Source organism: Pogoniulus pusillus, chromosome 5 (genome assembly GCF_015220805.1).
Source record: "Pogoniulus pusillus isolate bPogPus1 chromosome 5, bPogPus1.pri, whole genome shotgun sequence".
Lineage (NCBI taxonomy): Eukaryota > Metazoa > Chordata > Aves > Piciformes > Lybiidae > Pogoniulus > Pogoniulus pusillus.
Window position 1 is genome coordinate 20,212,329 of NC_087268.1, and position 22,332 is coordinate 20,234,660.

Below are 22,332 nucleotides of genomic sequence, written 5' to 3' on the forward strand. Positions count from 1 at the left end.
ATATTGGTGTGCAAATGTATGGAGATTGCAAAATAGCCAATATAGCTCTACAGAAGAAACAAAATATTGATTTTTGCTTCTACAGATAAGAAGAAAGCTAATATAAGCATCAGGGTGTATGTCTTTGTAGGGTAGATTTAACTTTGTTTTAGTAGAGAAAAGGATCACAATAATTATTTTTACAAAATGTATCAGAAGATCTTGCTGGCTGTAACATGGAAATTCTATAAACCATAAGTTTTAAGAACAAATGTAACTTGCAAAATGAGAAATTCATACAGTCCTAAAAAGGTAATTTTGAAGTGACCGGAATAAGTTACCAAAACTTCACAAGTGGGCATGAGTCTACATTTGGTTGCTCCGCTTCTGTGTTAAGTCCTCATACAACAAAGCATTCATATTACACATCTGGTTAGATTTTAGTGTTGCTAAATTTTAATGTAAAATGCATGTTATGAGAGGGAACATATAGCAAGATGATTAAGCCTCTAATCTGTGTTTCAGGAAAAGCTAAGAAAAAGTAGAGTCAAGAAGATCCTCAATATGATTAATTTCTTACATTGTTTTTATTTAAACTACTACCAAAAATCTGAAAGGCAACAGAACAAGGGGACACAGTCTCAAGTTGTGCCAGGGGAGGTCTAGGCTGGGTGTTAGGAGGAAGCTCTTCCCAGAGATAGATTGGCATTGGAATGAGCTGCCCAGGGAGGTGGTGGAGTTGCTGTCCCTGGAGGTGTTCAAGAAAAGCCTGGATGAGGCACTTAGTGCCATAGTCTAGTTGATTGGCCAGGGCTGAGTGCTAGGTTGGAGTGGATGATCTTGGAGGTCTCTTCCAACCTGGTTGATTCTATGATTCTATATTTATTAATGTGATAATTAGAAATTATCATTTATCTATAATGGAGTAAAAATGACAAATTCAGATATTGATAGTAATTTTCAAGGTAAATTCTACAATATATTGGAAGCAGTTTCCTTTCAATAAAACCTAAGACAAGAAAAGCTGAAAACTTGCTGGTCAAGCAAAAAAGTTGAAAAAAGCAACATTTTGACAGATAGTCTCATATTAAAATAGCAAATAAAGGTTATTGCTCCTCCAGAGTATCTTTATGCATTAGTTATTTACCTAGTTTAATCTTACAGCAGGAATAACGATTTTTTCCCCCCTGTAAATTAAAAACGATGTTGCATGTTTATTAGTGAATTTAAAGCACAGCAGCCATACAAGTCACTCTTACTGAAGTCCCAGACTAAAGGAAGTGGAACATGTCCATGGGACATAAACTATAGTGCACTGTTTAGTTTGAAGTACAAATCTGCAATGTTGAACTGAACCTATGGGACAATCAGTTGAATATGAAGAGACTGTTCCTGCTCATAACTGAAAGTTAGTCTCTGAGGTTTAAGAGGATTCTGCAGCTTGTCCCTGAAATGAGAATAGAAGTGCAAACTGCAGACAGCTTAGAACAGGAAACAGGTTCAAATTCTCTCTTATTTGTTATCCTGCTCTGGGCTGCATTATCTAATACTCCCCATTTTCTGACAGAGGGAATAGTGAGAGGGAGAGACAGTGAGTGAGCCTGAGATACTTGTCTCTTGACATTATAGAGTTATTTACTTCTGTTGTATTTAGCCTCTAATGACATAAGGCAGCAATGTGGTGACAGTTGTGGTACAGTCCTGTGAGAGTAAGACTACTCAGAACCTACTAATGAACCCAAACCAAAACCCAAAACCAAACCTGAAACCCTAAGCTATGCCCTGCTTCCCCAACAACCCCCCCCCCCCACCCAGAAAAAAAACCCAAATCAAACCAAAACCCAATCCACTCCACACCAAAATAAATATCACCAAACAAAATAAGCAAGATAGTGAAATTGGAAAATGGTGACGTTTTTTTAGTGGGGATTAGATAAGCTTTGGAAAAATTGCTGCTTTGAGTGTTTGTTTCCTCTGTTGTTATGCCTATGCAAACATACATCTCAGTGGGAAGAGCAATTAGGTTAAGTGTTTTAGCGTTTCACCATTTTGACTGGAAGGAAAAGAAAAAGCAGTGTTTAGTTCAGATGGTGTAGTGTCCTAATAAATACAATGCAAATAAAATCTGCTTGAAAAGCTGCATGCCGACAGATGACAGTAATATTCAAACATTATCTGAGGTCCAAAATTAGTTTTCATTTAAAGTAGCAATGTTTGTTTCACAGCTGAGTTAGACTGGTTAATTGAATTGATGAGAGCCCCCATAAGTGCCTTTAAGATCCAGACTCTTTCAGCTTGATAGGGAAAACATCCGATAAGGCAATTTTCACAGTGCTCCTCTTTCTAACTGCTTTTCTCTAACACTGTATTCTATTCAAATTGTTCTTTTTTTTTTTTTTAGTGTGGGGTTGTTTGGGTTTTTTAATAGTTACTTTGTTTTTCTTCTGTGTCAAAATATTTTTACTCTATCTGTAGGAGGGTGTGAGAGCCATTTGCCATTTTGGAGAAGCGATGAGCTGATTCATGACTCAGAAAGTAGATTTGTTATACACATTTGTTACAATGTAGCCTGCTGGACATAGTTTCGCATTTGTATATGAGGACGTTTATAGTTACTGAAAGTGAGAAGCAGAGTAAGGATTTAAAATTGGAAAAGAAATTAGTCTCCTCCAGCCCTCCCTGCACCCCTATACTCCTAGAGTTACATTTTACTTTCAATATATGATTCAGGTTCCATTCCTCTTATCTTCTGGCTCTTTGACCGTAAGCAATTTCCTTCATACCTCTGTGTCTCAGTTGCCTTAACTTTCAAAAACCTTTATGATATCAATTTTTGTAAAGTGGTGTTTAGAATCATAGGGTGCACTTACTGGTAATTTTGAGTAAGCTGAATATCTGTGATGTTTCTCACTTACCTCTGAACTCCTAGACCCATGCAGAGCATTTCAGTAAGCTGCTTCACTTGGGCCTTTTTTATCATGCTTTCTTTTTGTCTCTTCCTGCTGCCCTTCAGGTAAGTCAGTCTGCAAGAGTCTGAGGAATGAGTTTTCCTCATGTGAGTAGAGGATGAACTTTTACCTCCATTATCTGTGTGTCCAAAGAGGCTTCTAATTTCATTATTTAAATGTGGGAATGCAGAATGCAGAAGAGTTGTGGGGTGCAGGTGCAGGACTGCTGTGGGAATGGAGCGAAGAGAAGAGACAACAGGCAGATCCTTGTAATAACAGACCTTGGTTCTCACATGCAGCTGGACACCTTATCTCACAAGGGGTAGATAACGGACCTCGCTAACGAGGATAACAAGGCGTGGACTTATGCAGATGTGGTGGGTTGTCCCTGACTAATTATACTAATGTGTAGGCGTGTGCTCTACTGGCTGAGTGTATAAATTTGGGCTGTCATGATCAATAAACGGCTTCTGCATAATTCAGATTGAATCATTCTGAAGACTCAGGCGGCTGGCCCAAACCATACTGGTTTATGGGCTTGTTTAACGTTGGTGCCCGCCAGCAAGCAGTGATAGCAGGCAACGCGGCCTGCAACATTTAAATGTTGCTGACACAGAACTAGACCTGGGTAATAATTATGGAAGGATATTGTCCAATTTGTGGATAGTAAATTTCAGTTAATTGGGACTGTGCTATACTTAAGGTTGAGGTGTTCTTAATGGGCAGTCAAGTCACCACAACTAATACGGTATACTTTACTTAATAGCTTCTCTGTGTTTGTGCTATATGATTTCTAACGTTAGCCACCCTTTCAGGAACTCATGGAAACTGCAAAGTGAAGGAGGAATTCTGCTGCCTATCTCAGGCATTGCTTTAGGTATCTTGCAGAATGAAATAAACCACACCATCCAAACAAATTACAGGAACTTAATATGGATGGAGGTGTGTTAGTGACCAGTGGATGTTTGCTGAACTTGTTGGGGACTTGTCACATAAAACTCAGTCATTTTAATATAACTTCACAGAAATTACTGCAGTTGCTTAGTTCAAAGCAATTTAATAGCACTCTGAAAAAAGTTAGCTTTAAATCAGCTCCTGTCTCACTTCAACTCAGTGCCTTGCTGCTTAGGAGAGACTAAATTGCTGAATGTATTCACCAGAGACAACTAAACTTCTATGTGTTTGGTGTCTGGGGATGATAATTTTCCTTTCCTTCTGCTCTTCTTGAGCTAAGCCAACATTCACATGGCATTTCCCAATAACTGCTCCATCCAGGATTATGAATATTCTTGGAATCTGATGCCAGGATTTGTCATCTATATTTTGTCTTCCGCGGATGGGAAGAGAAAGCAAGGAGACGGCTCAATATGAGCTATGCTATCCAAGCAATCCACACTTTATTGAGAGCATCAGACTTCAAGTTACAAAGCACATACTTTCAGTTAGGGTGAGAAAAGTGAGCATACACGGCATGCAATGTGGTACTGTTCACTAGCGTTTGGTGCATCTAAATATTTGAATATGGCTGATCTTCCCTACTTGCAGTTACTGTTATAGCCATTACTGCAACTGAATATTGGAATTTGCATATTCCTCCCATTTCCCTCCTACTTTGCACACAGTCCCACAGAAGCTGTTTATCAGAAAGCTCAAGGACAAATTCCTCTGAGCTTCTTCACACACTGCGCTGTGGCTTACTGTGCTTCAATACTCAGACCTCACATCCAAGCTTGATTGTACAAGCTTCTAGGGGCTTGTGCCCCCCCATTTTTCAGCTAGTTCCCAACAGTCTTCCATAATGTCTCTCAGAACTTGGCATGATGACCAGTAGTTTTACCAGCATTCAGGGGATGCAGGTAGGACTAGATTTTCCAGAATCACAATACATCCCAGCTACATATGGCACTGTCCTTTAATAACTGCCTAGCCAAGTTCCTGCAGTCTCAGTAACAGATCCGAATCTGTCTCTTAAGTGTTCAGTGTCACCATTAATGTGCTGAGTCCCTTGTCTCTCACACAGAGCCTCTGTGCCGTCTGGGAACACAGATCTGCTGGTTACCCCTTGCATCCCTTAGGAGGGAATGCGAGCTAAAGCACAGAATGCCATTTCTTTTATTCCTTTCTTTTGGGTTTGCTGTGGCTGCAACTTAAAGAATGGAGCTTTATATTACAGCTTAGCACAATATCCAAGCAGGTATTTACAATCTATACAGCTATAGACAGACAGATACAAGTTGAAAAGTAATACAGAAACACAACAGCTCTCCCAGAAACCAGAGTCCCCAGGAGGGGCTACCAACCACATTCCACCTCCTTTCCACTCCTCTACCTTATCCCAGACTTTGCCTTATATTCAAGGTGAGTTTGGAGGAACGGCCAGGGGAGATTAGGAAGCAGAGAGATTAGTTAGACAGCAAGTTAGGGAGAGAAGTGCATGCAGCCAGAGCCAAAGAGCAACTACTCTGTTATCTATGTTTGTGATCTTGTTCTTATACATTTCAGCAAGCCTATGAGTGCAGCAGACATCACTGTTGTTTCCTTTTCACAGCCTAGCATCTAATTCTTCTCACTAAAATATCTCAGCTAGGCTCAGACTAGCACATTCTGTTTTAATGGGGAGCAAATTCTGTAACCATGAGTGGATTCTGTACATATGGTAGAATCTGCCTGGTCCTCACTGCAGCCTGCATTTTGTTCATATCTTATTGCCATGTCTTCTTGCTTTCCTGAATGAAAACACCTTCAGTGTTTCTAACCAAAGCACCAGGGATACAAATGTTTGAAAGAGCATTAAACTAGTGTCTGTCTTCCTATATAACACTGGCAATTCACATTTATCAAAGATTAAATTTGTTTCTTTATTTCTTTTGTGGATTACCCCATCATTCTGGTTTATGTGCATTCTACTGCTCTATTCTCTAAGTCTGCAGTTGGAAATTATTGTGTTGCTGTTGATTCTTACTTCATGTATTGAGAGTTGCTGCAAGGATTTAAATTCACAAGAAGCTGGTATGCAAATCTTTGTTACAGAATCACAGAATGTAAGGTCCTGGAAGGGACCTCGAAAGATCATCCGGTCCAACCTCCTGTCAAGGTCCAGAGAAGCGGAGATTAACAGTATCTCTGTCCAGAGGAGCAAGACCTGTGCTTACGGATTTCCGTGTTGTGAAATTAAGGTGCAAACGAAAACCATGAAACTATTTATTAAAAGATAGGGTTCGATAAAACAGAGGGAGAGAGAGGAGAAGGGGGGGAGAGAGAGATAAAGAGAACGATGGAGAAGAGAAGAGGCAGGGAAGGAAAAGAGCTGTGCTCATATTACCCTCAGTCGCAGGTGGAGGGGAGAGAGAGAGACGGGTGCGTGGCCATGGGATGATCTTCTGCGGAGTTTGTCAGGGATTCTTCGGGTGGTGTGCAGCTCTGGTGCTCTGGTGGTGGTCTGGTGGAGGTGCCACTGGTGGTCTGGTGGGAGTGCCACACTTTGGCAGGCATTCCTCCTGCCTTTTGTACAGTTTTCTGCTCAGTGTCCAGCTGCAGCTCCCCAGGGAATCTTCCTGTGTATTCTCATGCATTCGCAGGGGTCCGGCGCCACCGGGGAGAGGGCCTCCGCCCCCTGCCTGGCTGTACCTGTCCATACCCTGAATACACATAAACCTTTTCCCTTGGGGGTAGCTGAGATAAGATGTAGGCATCCTGGGCATTCCAGACAGGCTGAGGTCCAGGAGTTTCGAAGGCGTTGCCTGTTGATTTGCATCCCTGAGCTTTAGGCCAAGCACCGAGTCTGAGTCCCGGGAGTTAACAAAGGCAATCTTTACCTTTGTTGATTAGGGAGAAATGATGCAATCTTTGTCTTTGTTGATGAACCAGAGAGAGGATTTAGACTCTCACACCTCCCTGCAGAGCAAAATCACCTATACCAGATTACGCAGAAACTCAGCCAGGCAGGTTTTTAATATCTTCAGAGAGGGAAACTCCACGACACCCCTGGGCAGCCTGTTCCAGTGCTCTGTCACCCTCACTGAAAAAAAACTCCTCCTCATGTTTACATGAGACTTCCTACGCCTCACCTTCCACTCATTTCCCCTTGTCCTGTCATTGGGCATCACCAAGAGGAGCCTGACTCCATCCTCCTGGCACTCACCCTTTACATATTTATAAGCATTAATGAGGTCACCCCTCAGTCTCCTCCTCTCCAAGCTAAAGAGCCCCAGCTCCCTCAGTCTCTCCTTGTAAGAGAGATGCTCCATTCCCTTAATTATCTTAGTGGTTCTGCACTGGACTCGAGAGAGAGAGAGAGTTCCTTATAGAATTATTTATTTCTGAGACTGTAAGGAATTGTGACTGATCAATTCTTACATTTTTTTTAATAACCTAAGTGGAATGTTTTTAAATGTTCTGATGATGATGAAGACCAAAACAAATCATGATCTATGGATGAAGATAAGATTATGAACAGATCAGTATAAGCTGCAGGGGTTCATCAGCTTAACAGATTACTACTCATTAGCAGAGATGCATTAGTTGCTTGCATGCACACTTGTACCATGCCGTGCACGTGAAGTGTGTTAATTTAAGCCAAGCCGTTTACTTTGCAAGTATTATATGTAATAGTGGAAGCAGTTAACTTGCAGAAATTCTGTCATGTATAGTCATCTCTGTATACCACAGTGCACAATCTCTGAGTCTGGAATGATGCAAAAATAAAATAGAGTGAAAAAACAGGCCCTGTACTATGCAAATTGTCTCTCTTCATTTGTGGTCTTGGAGAACTGGAAGTTACTATGAGGGCTACTTCTGAAGCAGGGGTTTGTTCTTTTAGGTTTCTAATAGATGTATTAAGCATATTTCTCTTTAAATTAGGCTGCTGAATTCTTACATATTCATAGTAGTTGCATCACTGTGTCATTTCTTCCTCTATGTTGTCTTGGAGCATTTTCAGCCAGTTATGATCTTAAGCAGCTGAGAGAGCTGTCTGTCAATGGATTGTGATTCTGAAGTATAAACATTTTGGTTTGTCTCCTGCTAGGTTTAAACCAAATTAGTGATTAAGAATCTTACTGTTCTATACTTCTGTGCATCCCTCCCTGGCCTTTTCTGCTTCATCTAGCTGTTACTGTGTCTTAAAGAGTCCCTTTTCTTCTGCAGTGTCCTGTGAATGGAAAGAAGTTAAATTAGGAAAAAAAACCAACAAAACCTTATGCCCTTGGTTGGTCTTTCCTTAGAGTTTTGGTTTCTCTGTCATCTCTATTTTCACTTCTTCAAGGAATTTACACTGCATCTGTTGCCATAATCTCAGAGTACCTTAGGACCACTTAATATATTTATCCTCTTGACACCTTGTAAATCTGGGCTGTGCTTTTATCCCTCTGATACAGATGGAAAACTGGGCCACAAAACAAAGAGAATGCCTGCATTGGAGCACAGGGTAAAGGGCTAAGAGCTATTGGAGACCAGAACTAGCAAGTCCATATGCAGCACAGTTCAGCACAGGTAGGCTTGTGTGGAGTTCTGCATGGTGTTGCCCATCCTGACAATCCCCTACTTTGAGTTTGGGTGGCTTTGCAGCAGTTTGCCCATCACTTTCATTTCCAGGTTAGTGTGGGCAGAGACAGCTTAAATCTGTCTATGTCCATAGTGTAGATATATCCTACTAAGAGACTTGTGCAAAGTTAAACTGAAATTGAATCTGGATCTCTAAAGATCTGCGGAAGTGTCTTAAGCAACAGGCCAAGTGTTACATGCAATGCCTTGAGAGAGACTTGATGCGGGCAAGCCACTTCTGGTTTCCACATGTTTGTACAGCGTGGTCAACAGGTACAAAACTCCTCTCAGATTTAGGGTCTGAAATATCCTTTTATTTGACTGACTATGCTCCAGATGTCTAGCATGACTTCCAGGAGTACCTAGAAGAGTGGAAGTTTCTCATGACACAGAATATGAATTCTAAACCTCTTCACCATCCTCAAAATGTTGCTAAGAAAGCTGAAGTTCCTTTCTTGAGCTTGTCATCCAACAGATGATAGTTGAGATGAAGACTTTGTTGTGAGATGTCTCTCTTTATGGTCTCCATTGTAATATTTCTAATTTATGACTCCAAACCAGCTAATAAAATGAGTCCATAAATGGTACAAATGAGCATTGCATTTAACATTCACAAAAGGTAGAGAGAAGATGACAAAAAAGTTTCCTGTTGCATATCTGACAGTTGCAATTCTTCCAACTTTCCATAGCCCATGAAGCCGTGTGTTTGTCTTCTACTGTGAGAGCAACCTTTGCACTAGTGACTTTTTCAGCATGTGGAACATAGAAAGAACTCTCTGCTGGGATTTTTTTTTCCCATTGTCAGCATCTGAGAGAATGTTTCAATGGTTTTGTGTCTTGGGATGTCCTTTAAAATCCAGACATCTGGGGTTATCTTTGATCCTGTTTTGTTCTTTGTGTACTTGTTTAGATATTTTTTAAGGTGTTATCTACTCAGTTCATAGAAGCTACCTGTGGAAGTGGCTATGATGTATGACTTGGTTGTGATGCAGGTATTTGTTATCTTGGCAGGCCAGAATCACATTTTCTTGGGCATTTTATCTCTTTCTCTCTTTCTGTCTTCAGGTAGAAATGGAAACTGGCACTGTTGTTTGATTATCTCCTTGTTTTGTCTTCTAGCCTATTGCTCTGTCTGCAATATAATTACAGATGGAATAAATCACCCATGTGCTTTATGATTTATTATATGTTAGTGGTAAGGTTTCTATCATTCTGCTGAGAGCATTGAAATGTATGATCCAAACAAACTATAGTGGGGTTCCAAGTTAAGACAGTCAAGACTATGTTTGACTTCTAGTGGTTTGATTTGTGACCCATTCATGAAGCTCAAATGTAGAACTGGGTATATTGGATCAGGCAAAATGTTTAAGGTACATGGCAATGAATGCTTAATAGGCATTAAAGCAACTGAAGAAATGTATGCAATGTCTATGTTCCTCCTAAATTCTCCAGCAGTAGATTCACCTGTTTAGTTATGTATTCTGTGTAAGGGCACTTCCTTTTAAATCTCCTGCCTGGTAATTTCGTGGTTGCTGACAGATACTCTGTAAAGCAGTGAACTTTCCTCCTTTCTGCTTGCCATTATTGTTTTAAATTATTTTACTTTGTTCCTGGAATGTGAAGAAAAAGCAGATAAATTCTAAATTAAAATGAGGTCACTGCAAAAAGGGGAGCATCTTTGTGGCCCTCCATTGGAACTCTCTCCAGTAGTTCCTTGTCTCTCTTGAACTGGGAAGCCCAGAATGGACACAGTACTGCTGATGCGGCCTCCCCGGGGCAGAGGAGTGCCTTCTGGCTACGTCCTCCACCCCAGGAGACCATTTGCCTTCTTGGCCACAAGGGCACATTGCTGAATCATGGTGAACTTCTCCAGGATTCCTAGGTCCTTCTCTGTACAGCCACCTTGCAGCAGATCAATGCCTCCCCCAGGTGCAGGACTCTACACTTTCATTTGTTGAACTTTGTGAGATTCCCATCTGCTCAGCTCTCTCTATAGCAAGAGAGGTTCTATCATTTCTCTTGGCATTCTATTCCCGTATTTGATTGTTTCAAATTATTTCAGTTTGTTCTCAGTTTTTTTTACAGCCACACCAAAATCTTCCCTGAAGCAAGCTGTGTTTGTTGTTTGTTGTGCTTGCTAGACTCCAGTTTCTTGAGCCAAACCTGGAGACCAGTGCAGTCTAAAAAGTGCTGAGTAGAGCAGAATAATCACACCCCTTGATCTGCTGGATAGTCCTGCCAGTGCAGCCCAAGGCTGTATTTAAATGCTTGTACCAATATTTGTGCTGTCCTGGAGTACTGTGGTATAGCTCTAATGTCAAATTTAGAGCAGCAACATGCACAGCACTCCATGTATTGTTTGGTGAGATTGAGAAGCTTTATTATGAGAGCAGAAATGTTTTCTTTCTCACTTCTGACCACTGACAAATTCACAGATTGCACTGAGTTGGAAGGGACCCTCAAAGGTCATTGTGTCCTGCAGTGAGCAGGGACACCTCCAACTAGATCAGGCTCCTGGTCTTGAATGTCTCCAGGGATGGGGCCTCAACCACATCACTGGGCAGCCTGTTCCAATGTTTTACCGCTCTCATTGTAAAGGACTTTTTCCTTATGTCCAACCTAAATCTATCCTGCTCCAGTTTAAAGCCATCGCCCCTCATCCTATCACTACAAACCATTCTAAACAGTCTTTCTGTGATGGGTTAGGAACTTTCCCTCCTCCCACTGAAGCAGTTTACCAGACCAGTTCAGATGGCTTGGAAGTGAGATGAAGCTCTATTTACAGCAAAGCAACATTTACAAGCACAAAATATTTACAACTATTTACAACTGTATACATATTAGAATTAATACAGAAATTGAAACTCCCTCCTGGACAAAGAAAACTGACAGAAGGGGCTCAAAGCTACCCTCTTTTTCTCCCTCTACTTTCCCAGAGAGATGAATAAAAGCAAAGCTTAAGTTGTTATTTGTTAGTGGAGAGATACTAGAGTGGAGTAAAGAGGAAGTGAACAAAAGCAGCATTGCAGAGCAGTGGGACAAATTGCTTATATTTTGGCTTTTTATCCCTTTTAGCAAACCAGCGAATGATATAGACTTCATCATTACTTTCTAATTTCTCTCATAAAATATTCCAGTTAGCCTCAAACCAACATGCTTTCTCTAGCCTTCCTGTAGGTCCCCTTCAGATATTTTATCTGGCATTCATGTGGCATTGCTACAATTAAACATTTTCATCCTTTTATTGTTTTTCCTTCTGTGGATCTACCTGCTTTCTTTTTGTGGCCATTTGAGCTAGATTTCTAGCTCAGACATAGGGGAGAGGTAAACATTCTAGGGATAGGCAATAGAATGGCAACAATGGATAAGTTAATATAATTTCCTTGGAGCATCAAGAGCTTTATGTCTGGAAGCACAGCTTGGACCTTCCCCTTGCTGCTTCTGCTGCTTCAGCTGTGCCTGCTGCTATCTTCCCCTGCTGCTGTTTTGGCTGCTGCTGCATTTGCTGCTTTGCCGACGCTTCACCTCTTCCCCATCTTCCTTAATGTTATTGTATTTCTCTAGTAGTTTGATTTCTCCTTATAATGTTATATTTAAGAATACTGTTATATTTAAGAAATACAATTCCATTTTCCCCTGACTTTCCAAAAAAATTCATGCTGTAGTGAGTTTATTTTACTGGGGGAGGAATCCACCCTAACCCAGGACACTCTTGTAGGCTTTCCTGCAGTAAACTTCAGCTAAACCATTTTTAGTTCTTTGAGCCTTTCAGCAGTTTTGGTACCCTATCCTGAAGCTGTGACCCTGTGAGTCATACTTGAACTCTGTCCATAATGAATGTACAGTTGGTGCAAATCATAGAATCATAGAATCAACCAGGTTGGAAGAGACCTCCAAGATCATCCAGTCCAACCTATCACCCAGCCCTAGCCAGGCATCTAGACCATGGCACTAATGCTGGTAAGAACAAAAACGTTGGTCTTACCAGGCCCCATCCAACCAGCTGTAGTGTGTAATTGTGTGCTTTAGTGTACAGTGCCATGGTCTGGTTGATTGGATAGGGCTGGGTGATAGGTTGGACTGGATAATCTTGGAGGTCTCTTCCAACCTGGTTGATTCTATGATTCTATATTGATTTTCTGCATCTCTATATACATGTTACATGGCTTCACAGTCAGTATCGGAACTGCTGACTGGTTGGTTTCTTTTTCTTTCTGCAGTACTTCTGTTCCGGTCAGGGCTCCTGCAATCCAGCTAGTGCTTGTTTTCTCTGTTACATTCAGTCTTATCCACAGGGTGTATATCTGAGGATCACAAGGTTTTAGGAGTTGATGATTTTTCAGCAGGGCTGGGAGTGGGGTGGGCTGATGGTTGTGGGGTTTTGTTTTTTTTTAAATGCACACCTAATTTTTGGGGTGTATTCTCATGTGTGGCATGTTTGAAGCAATACTTTGTATTTTAGACTTGCATTAAGGGAGGTTGAAGAACAGCTAAACCTTGAAAGCAATGTGTCTGGAGGAAAAGTATTCTGTGCAAATAGAGGTGGCGAGTTTTTTTTTACACGATTTATTGAAGTGCAGACTGCATGACAGCTCTCCTGTGTTCCAAACACTGTATCTATTCTGACATTGTGTCCTCGTTTTAGTCCTTTTTCAGGTTCCTGAATGTGGGCTTTTTTTTTTTTTTTTTTTTTTTTTTTTTTTTTTTTTTTTTTTTTGAGAGGGCTGTATTAGAGCCCAGCAGTATTTCGTTTGGTCTGCTTCATCTAGCTTGTCCTCAAAGAACTGTGTCCATAGCATGCACAGTTTTGGAATGTACAAAACTGCAAATTTCTCACTTAAAAGTTTCTGCAGCTGTGTGTCAGCAGTACTAAATAGTTGACCCAAGCTACTGAGGGCTACTTTAAATGGGTGAACTGCTCCCTATTTCAGCAGCCACAGGGATTTTTCCCCTCACCATTTGGATACTGTGTTACAAGCCTGACCCAATCCGTAGTGACAGCTTGTCAGATGATAAATGTAGACTCCAGCAAATAGTTCTTTGTTGTGTGATTGATTCATTTTGCCAATAGAATTTGCATTCCTGTAGCATGAATAATAAACAAATTATTCAGTGAGTTCCTCCTAACCTATTTGAAATGGCTTATACTGATTGGAGCAGCAATTGCTTTCTGGAACCTTGAATATTTGTTGTACGTTACATGCTGAAGAGCCACTGAATTATAGACTTAACCCAAATCCAAATTAGAAACTTACGGATTGTATTTTCTCTGTGCTGTACACTTAGATCTGTTATCAGAAGTTTCACTCATATGTAAATTGTTATTTCTAATTTTTCTAGTTCTTAATCATAGAATCACAAAATCAGTCGGAACACATATAGTTCTTAATCACTACTTAGTCACTTAATCTTTCCAGTTCTTAATCACTTGCGTATATTTATACATACATACATATATATATAGAAATATATATAGTGATTAAGTGTGTGTATATCTGTGTATATCTATATATCTATCTCTATAGATCTATATATATATACTGGCCCCTCCCCCCTGGATTTTTTTTTTCCCCACATCATAGAATGCATTTTTCATGAAACTATTATTTCTTTGTCTCATTCTCTATTGTTTGGTCAAAACTGATATGCAAGCAGTGGGAAAATATTTATTCTTACCCAAAGCTGTCCTTATGTCCTGTATCCCTGATGTTAATGTTTTTTCAGTGGTGTGTCTCTTTCTTTTGAAGTTCTGGGTATAACTCTTCTGTAGGCTGTTGGTTGGTCCAGTTTGAGAGAGTCTTGGGATCACAAAAGAACAGAGAGCATTGTGGCAAAGGGGAGTGGAACCAGAGCAATATAAAGGAGAAAATATTTCTTGTTTGGACCTGGATAATTTCTGGGGTTTTTTTTTGGTTTTTTTTTTGTTTGTTTGTTTGTTTGTTTTTTAATTACTATTATTCTTCCAGAATTCTTACAACTGCATTTAGGAGATCCTGATTCTGGATCTACAATGAGTTCCCTAATAAACATACTCAAGAAGGATGTGCATTAAAAGAATATAAAAGGGGAAAAAGAACTCTATTGTATTTCTCTATGATGTCTTCAGAAATATACACATAGAAATATCTTTCGTATTTTAAAGTTTGACTGGGTGCATCATAAAGAAATAAATAATTAAAAAAACAACCCAGAGAGAATAAAAATATCCATCGTTTCTTCCCCTTCCCCCCCCTAGTCTCTTCTTCCTCCTTCTTTTGGTTAGAATCCATGGCATAGAATTTGTTGCAGCCCTGGATTTAGCTGTACACCCACCTGTCTGTTCTCCATGCCTAGCCTTGTTGGTACTAATGTCATACCTGCTCTTTTGTGATTCAATATGTAACTGAGTGGGAGAGGCAGAGATCCTCCTGGGGTTGTGATCAGGTTTCTGAGGAGTAGCAGCTGTTGGCCTATTTGTTTTCTTTCCCAGCTTCCATCAGAGAAAGCCAAGAGGGTTCATTTGCACGGTGAGGCACTGCTTTTACAAATCTGACAGCACAGTGCCTACATGCACACACTGTGTGACTTAACAATTTTGAGCGGATAGTTGGTAAATCTTGTTCTTTTTTCTGTTGAAAGAAGCTCAGCACCTTCTCAAGAACCTTCTTTCTCTGTTCAGTTTAACAGTAAAAGGTTCTAGAAGCTGTAATTACAATACTGCTTTAATGGCAGTCTCTAGCTTAATTTTATGCATCATTGAAGCTTAAGTGAGAGATGGAGACTTCTTTCATTGTTTCTGCCCTCTAATGTCTCCTGCTTCTGTCTGTCCTTGCAAGACTGCAACCTGGTGTGACCTTCATTTTGGCAGTAGCTCTTTCTCCCTGCACCATCAGTGTAGATTTATGTCTAATCATTGATGCAGTGTATTTTCTGGGTAGTCAGTTAAAGGTTATCTGTGTCAGAGAATGTATTATAAGCGGGTTTAGCAAAGAAAATGTTCAAACCTAATAGCACAAAGAGGAAAAACAGCCCTTACTGAATTACATCTGTTTAGGATTATATAAACTGTGTAGTCTTTAGGTCTGCCTTAGGGCTGGAATCACTGAAAAGGAAGGTAGTGTGCAGAATCAGGAATGTGTGCAAAGAAGGAAAAACCTTGGGAGCATGTAGCTTGCCACAGAGACAGCTTGCTGCGCTGAATGGACCCCCAGTTACTATTCCTCTGAAGGCATAGGTAGTATGTGCTTGTTATGCTTAAGTTAGGTATCTCATTATTTTAATTTGAAAGTTAAGAAACACAGAGGTCACAACATTACACATTGTCAAGTTTGAAATTGTTCTAATGCTAAGGCACATTTCATCTCTTTGACACTGGACAGACAGCTTTTTGCCTAGTGCTCCAGGAGGAAGGAGCAGGAAAAAGATGCAAAGGTTTTTGGTTCTTCAGGGTAAAATGGTGAGTATTGGAGAAAAACTAGTACTCTTAGTCATGAACATGCCTAACTTAAATTGGTTTTGACAACTTGATGGTAGTTGAGCCCCTTAAAATATGACTTTTAATAGTCTGTATTGTTTGCAGAAATTATTTTATACCACGTGTATAAGTCCTTGGAAAATCAAGCCTTGCTTTCTAATCCTAGCTGAGATCTAGCTTTAGAAAATGACACTGAGCCACCAATTGCTATAAACCTCAATGAAACAGCCAAAACCCACCAGGTTGTTCTGAAGTTCTGAACTCAAAAATCCATAATCAGAAGTAGGATTTTTGGAAGCTTTTCCCTGGCTGAGCATTGCAGCTGCCATTAGCAATCTGAAAGAAGAATGGGTTGATGGCGAGTTTGCAGACTCCTGAATGCCTGGCACTCTATTGAGTGACCAACAAGATGTTAGGCACCTAAAGATTTGTTAAGCTTGCTCTCAACATCTTGTGACAGAGTTCTTGAAAGCTCTGCTGTCTTTCCAGCTTCACAGACAGAAGTAATCTTCCCTTCATTATCTCTCTAAGCAAAAGAGATGCCTGTTATGGAGATCTGTGTTATTGATACCGTGTTGGAGAGATTGTAGTTGATAGAGAGGCTGTGGTTAAACTTGTTCTGAAGTAGATACTTTATATCTGACAGGTAAGCATGATTACAAGAGTTAAATTGTTTACTTTCTAAACCAAGAAAAGAAAGAAAGATAGGTCTTCATTTGAATGTTTAGTTTATTATGAGTGATTAATGAGAGGGTGGTTTCCATTTGCAGGGTACCAGGATGATTTGTTGGGTTTTTTGCTTTGTTTTCGGAAGGGTTTTTGATTTTTGTTGGTTGGGGACTTTTGTGTTGTGGTGGTGGTGTTTGGTTTGTTTTAGCTGTTTTGTTTTGGCTTTGTTTTTTTTTAACCACAATGTTAGTTGGGGTTTTTTAAGTTTGTTTGGTGTTGTTTTTCTTTTCTGTGAGTAGAGTTGCTGGTCATTTAGTGGGAGACTTAATTTAGAATGCCTTTGGCATGAAGCCAAAAACTTTTACCTTCATTTATTTGCTGTTAAATCTCATGACTCCAAGCTATCTCTTGTTTAAGGTATTAATTAGGACAAGACTTTAAAAAGATATTTTCAGAGCCTAGTAGCTCAGCTATAGGAATAGCAAATACATTTCAGCTGACAAATTACATCAACTTTTATTTAACAGTTCTTATTCAAAGGTACTGAATTGAGAAGAGCTGCTTAAATGTGTCCTTTCTTCTGTGTTCAGAATAGTGTGGTTTGTAAAAGAGATTCCTGCTCCTTTTGGACTGATATGCCCATGTGATGCTATTGCAAAGGCATGAAGAGCTCCATTTATTCGTGACTTCATGGGGATTTTTCGTGGTGATTGTAAGCCAGCAGCACAGGAACACTGCCATAGCTACCACTGAACTGTAGCCTTGAGGCAGTTTCTTTACAGATGTTTCTTTTAATAAATTTGCTCACAAAAAGTGCCAGGTGATGATGCCTTTCAAGAAGATTTAGGATATGCTGGCAAGGGAAGCATGAGAAGATCTTGTATTGTGCTTATCTGTGCTGTAAATGAAAGACTTGATGGTTTTCTTTCATTTCCTGAGCAAAATCTGGGGGTCAAAAGTGAGAAGAGTTCAACCACCTGGGGGGATACCAGCTCTGCTTTGTGATTGTGTGCAAATTCCTTTCTACTGTGGCCTTTACCAAATTTAAGCCAAATAAGTAAATGTGAAGACTCGGGAGAAGCCTGTTGCTTTTCCTGTGTTAACCTTCCTGGAAGAGAAACTTAACAAAAAATCAATGGAGAGACATAGATTGTTAGAGGTTGGAAGGGACTTCTGGAGATCATCGATTCAAACCCCCTTGCAAAAGCAGAGTATGTCACATGCATCCAGAGTTGGTTTTGAAAGTCTCTAGAAAAGGAAACTCTACCAGCCCTCTGGGCAGCCTGTTACAGTTCTCTCTTACCCTCACATTAAAGACTTTTTTTCTCATGTTGAGGTAAAACTTGTTGTGTTCCAGTTTGTATCCATTGCCTCTTGTCCCATCAAAAGGCACTACTGAATGAAACTCGCCTTTTCTTCTTGATGCCCACCTTTTAGATATAGACAAATATTGAGAAGATTCCCTCACAGTCTTCTCTCCAGACTAAATAGCCCCATGTCTCTCAACCTTTTCTCATCAGACATATGTTCCAGTCCCTGAATTACATCCTCATAGCCCTCATTGGACTCTCTCTACTATTTCCCTCTCCCTCTTGAATTGGGGTGCCCAGAACACAGTACTCCAGATGTGGTCTCACCAGGATAGAGTAGAGGGGGTTGAGAACCTCCCTCAGCCTGCTGGCCAGCACTCTTCATAATGCACTCCAGGTATCACTGGCCTACTTGTCCACAAGGGCACATTATTGTGCTGTGGGTAACTTAATATCCACCAGGACTCCAAGGTCCTTCTCTGTGGAGCTGCTTCCCAGCCCATGAACCTCTAACCTATACTGATAGATGGTGTTTTTCCTCCCCGGGTGCAAATTCTGTGCTTGCCTTTATTGAAGTTCATTAGGTTCCCCTTTGCCCAGCTCTCCAGTCTGTCCAGGCCTTGCTGAATGGCAGCAGCACAGCCACAATGAGTATCAAGATAACTTATTCAAATTGCAGAGCCCTGCATTATGGTTTACAAGGCAGATAACTTAGAAACAAAGGAATTGACTGTCTTAATCAGAGTCATACACATGGTGAGCCTGAGGATAGCTCTGTGTACTCTTCCCCTGTCTGCTACAAATCATCTCATTTCTCTTTACCCCTTGAATTTCTTAGCTATCGTTGTAACAACCTATATAACTATAGTTGTAGCCAGCAGAGGTGACATTTTGTTAGATATGTTGCTTGTGGTTTCCGGGCTGTGTAAAAGTGACACTTAATAGTCGTGTGTAGAATCACAGAATCATAGAATCGTTTAGGTTGGAAGGGACCTCAACATCTAGTTCCAACCCCCTCCACCATAGCCAGGGACACCTCTCACTAGAATAGGTCGTTCCAACCCCTCCACCATAGGCAGGGACATCTCCCACTAGAATAGGTCACTTAAGGCATTCATCTAACCTGTCCTTGAACACCTCCAGGGAGGGGACATTCACAACCTCCCTGGGCAACCCGTTACAGTGTTTCACCACCTTCACTGTAAAGAACTTCCTCCTAATACACACTTTAAGTCTCCCCACTTCCAGTTTAAACCCGTTACCCCTCATCCTGTCCTTACAAGATGTTGTCAGTAGTCCCTCCTCAGCTCTCCTATAGGCCCTCTTCAGAGACTGGAAGGCTGCTACAAGGTCTCCTTGAAGCCTTGTCTTCTCTTCTTAGACATGACCAGATCTTCCACCCCTACCAGACTTGAATTAAACTTTTTCAAGCAGTGGAATGCACCAGGGTGCATATCTCATTCTTAGGAGAGTTCTGAAAAGTTACGGGTTTGGTTTCTTCTTGTGTTGGGTTTTTTTTATCCTGTTTTTTGTTTGTTTGTTTGTTTTTTTAATAAGTAATTTGAGAGTGTGAGATGACATCTTCTTACAGGTCCTTTTGCATCGTTTATGCCTGAAGCTAACCTGAGTATGCAGCTGGACAGAGCTGACTCATGTGCATCATCCTCACACAGAGCATCTAAACATACATGGCTCAAGTGCAGTAATGCCATCTATTGTATATGTAGATGTGTGTACTGACTTTACTGACTGAGGTGGCTTGGAGAGCCTTTCACTTGTCATCCTTCAGTGCCTATCCAGCCACTGAGCAGATCTGCATGCTTCACGGAAATAGTGGCTTTGTTGTGAGTCACCAAAATCTCAAACAGAACTTGCCTGTAAAAGCATTGCTATTAGTGTGAGCATGGCTGTGGTGGAGGCTCACATAGGCCCAAATAGGCTTACATATGCCTGTGCTTGCCTGGACATGTTTTCCTGCCCAAAGGTGTTTTTCTGCCCAAACCAGAGGTAAACACAGTAAACGGACAAAAGAGGCACAGTAAGCCCAGGTGCCATGAGGTCTGGCCTGCCCTGGTTATATAAGGTGGATGTAAACAGGTTGCATAAGCCCACGTGCTTAGCGTGTGGCCCACCTGTGCTCTTCCCATATTTGGGGATATCAGACTTATGGACCCTTCCTAATTTGGTGTGGTTTGGCCTGCTGCCAGAAGCCTATTGGACAATATTGTAGCCAAAGGACCATCGATCTCGGCCCACATCTGATAAATAGGGCGATTCAGGGAAACAAAGTGCTCCTGCCGCCTCCTCTGCTCGCCTCTCCCAGCCTGCCTGCTGCCTGGGGCCACTACCTTTATCCGCTATGTATGACTCTTTGTCCCACGGTACTTGGCACCGATCCAGTGGGTGATCGAACGAGGCGTTCCCGGCCGGCCGCCGCTCCAGCCCGCCACCGCTCCAGCTCACCGCATCAGCCTGATGGGGCCCGTGGCATCTTCTTAGCGTGCCCCAAAATCTGAACTATTAGCCCCACGGGAATCACCTACGTGGCTTTCGCCACACATATTTTGGGAGCACAGAGCCTGAGTCTTCGAATGAGTGGGTAATTGAACTCTCTCGATTTGAGTAGCTAAGGACTCTGACTTTGCCAGTGGCACTTTATGCCACAAGACTCTCTGATCAGGACCTTTCCAAAGCTCTACCAAATTGCTTAATCCTGCTGTAAATAGACATTCTGTAAAATAGTTTCACTAACTGCGTACGAAGAATTTGTGTGGGTTAACTGTACAGAAGTTTGGGGGAAATTCTCTTTGTATATATATTATTAAATTATTGAAAACCTTTCAAGTCGGCCTCATATCTAACCCCAAACACAGCCTCAAACCCCTCTAAAACAATGGCAGAAGAGAATAGAGTCATAGAATCAGTTAGGGTTGGAAGGGACCACAAGGATCATCTAGTTCCAACCCTCCTGCCATGGGCAGGGACACCCTGCCCTAGACCAGGCTGCCCACAGCCTCAGCCAGCCTGGCCTTAAACACCTCCAGGGATGGGGCAACCCATTCCAGGTTCTCACCACTCTCAGGCTGAACAACTTCCTCCTCACATCCAGTCTGAACTTACCCACCTCCAGCTTTGCTCCATTTCCCCTAGTCTTGTCACTACCTGATAGGCTAAAAATAGATCATCTTGTCTCTAAGACCTAAGGCTGATATTTCAATAATTCAGAATCAGCAGGAAAAAACAACAACAACAAAACCAAACAACCCCCCCACCCAAACAAAAATCCAAACCCAACTAAACAAATAAACCTCTTATTTGATAACTGCAAACCTAACACATCTGATGTAAAAATATAGAGATGTAATGAAACACTGGACCTCCCTGCCGCTTTTCAACACTGCCTTTTGGAAGAGAGACTTGCTGAATATGAAGCACTGGGAAATATGAATGGTTTAAACTTCTGATGCTCAGGACAGAAAATCTATTTGCTTGAAATGGAAAACTGAGCTCCCTGTGAGAGAGAGTTTTATGTCATCACTGCCACATAAAAAATAATCTTGTCTTGATAATTATAATTTTCTTTCTAGGAGTCAGACCTGGCAGTAGAAAATAGCTCATTTTTACAGACTTGCTTAGGGCCACAAATACTCAATCTCAGAATGATTCAAGACAGGATGTTGCAGTTAGATTTTTGCTAGGCTCACGGAGAGTGTGAAGTAAGTGAAAAATTGGTAGGTGAGCTGCAAGGAGAAGCCTGGAATGTAAGCCCTGCTTCATACCTACCAGCCAGGAAATTTGTCCTGGGAGAAAGCTTTAACATATCTCACTCTATTTGCCTACGTGAATCTCTTGGGACCATACAGATAATCTATAATGGAGCACCCTGGGGCCATGCCTGTGTTGCCCTGTGCAGAAAGTAAGATATTTGAGATTTTTGAAGTCCATAATTCTGCATACACTTCCAGTAGTCCACAATGTCTCCGTTCTGAAGTGATGCTGAACCCAGAATAATCTGTATACTCTGTGGAACATAAATGGCTCTGGGAAAAAAGGGAATTATCTCTCTGTTGTCCCTCTGATTTTTCCAACTGCAGAGGAGAAGGGGAATTGCAGGAAGGGGGAAGAAGTAAATTTATGCCTTTATAAAGCCCAAGTCCTGCTGATGTTTCTCTGGTTTGATGTTGTCACGTTCCAAAAATAACTGTAGAGTAATTGATTTTAAATGTGGTGAGAGCTTTTGGGATAAGTCATTGAAAGGTAAAGGGAATATGAATAACAATCTGTGAATTCTTCCAGAAGACAGAGGAACTCCACATGCCAATTAAGGTCCATCTTGGCTACCAAGCTATGGTTTTCAGCTTTTAAGTGAATGATTTCTCCGACTTGTCTCCTGCGGATTTACAATGCAGTAGAAATCGACTGTATTGTTTTG

General features: G+C 41.1%; 1 protein-coding gene and 1 long non-coding RNA gene across 3 annotated transcripts in view; one reads left to right on the plus strand and one right to left on the minus strand.

Moving 5' to 3' along the window:
• TSPAN9 (tetraspanin 9) overlaps nt 1–22,332 on the plus strand; it is a 208,624-nt gene that overhangs the window by 88,667 nt on the left and 97,625 nt on the right. The gene's annotated exons all lie outside the window — the stretch shown is intronic.
• Nucleotides 12,627–14,893, minus strand: LOC135175670 (uncharacterized). The gene is made up of 3 exons (XR_010302431.1): nt 14,825–14,893; nt 14,145–14,266; nt 12,627–13,550 (listed from the first exon to the last, which is right to left on the minus strand). It is a non-coding gene; the product is annotated as an uncharacterized LOC135175670 (long non-coding RNA).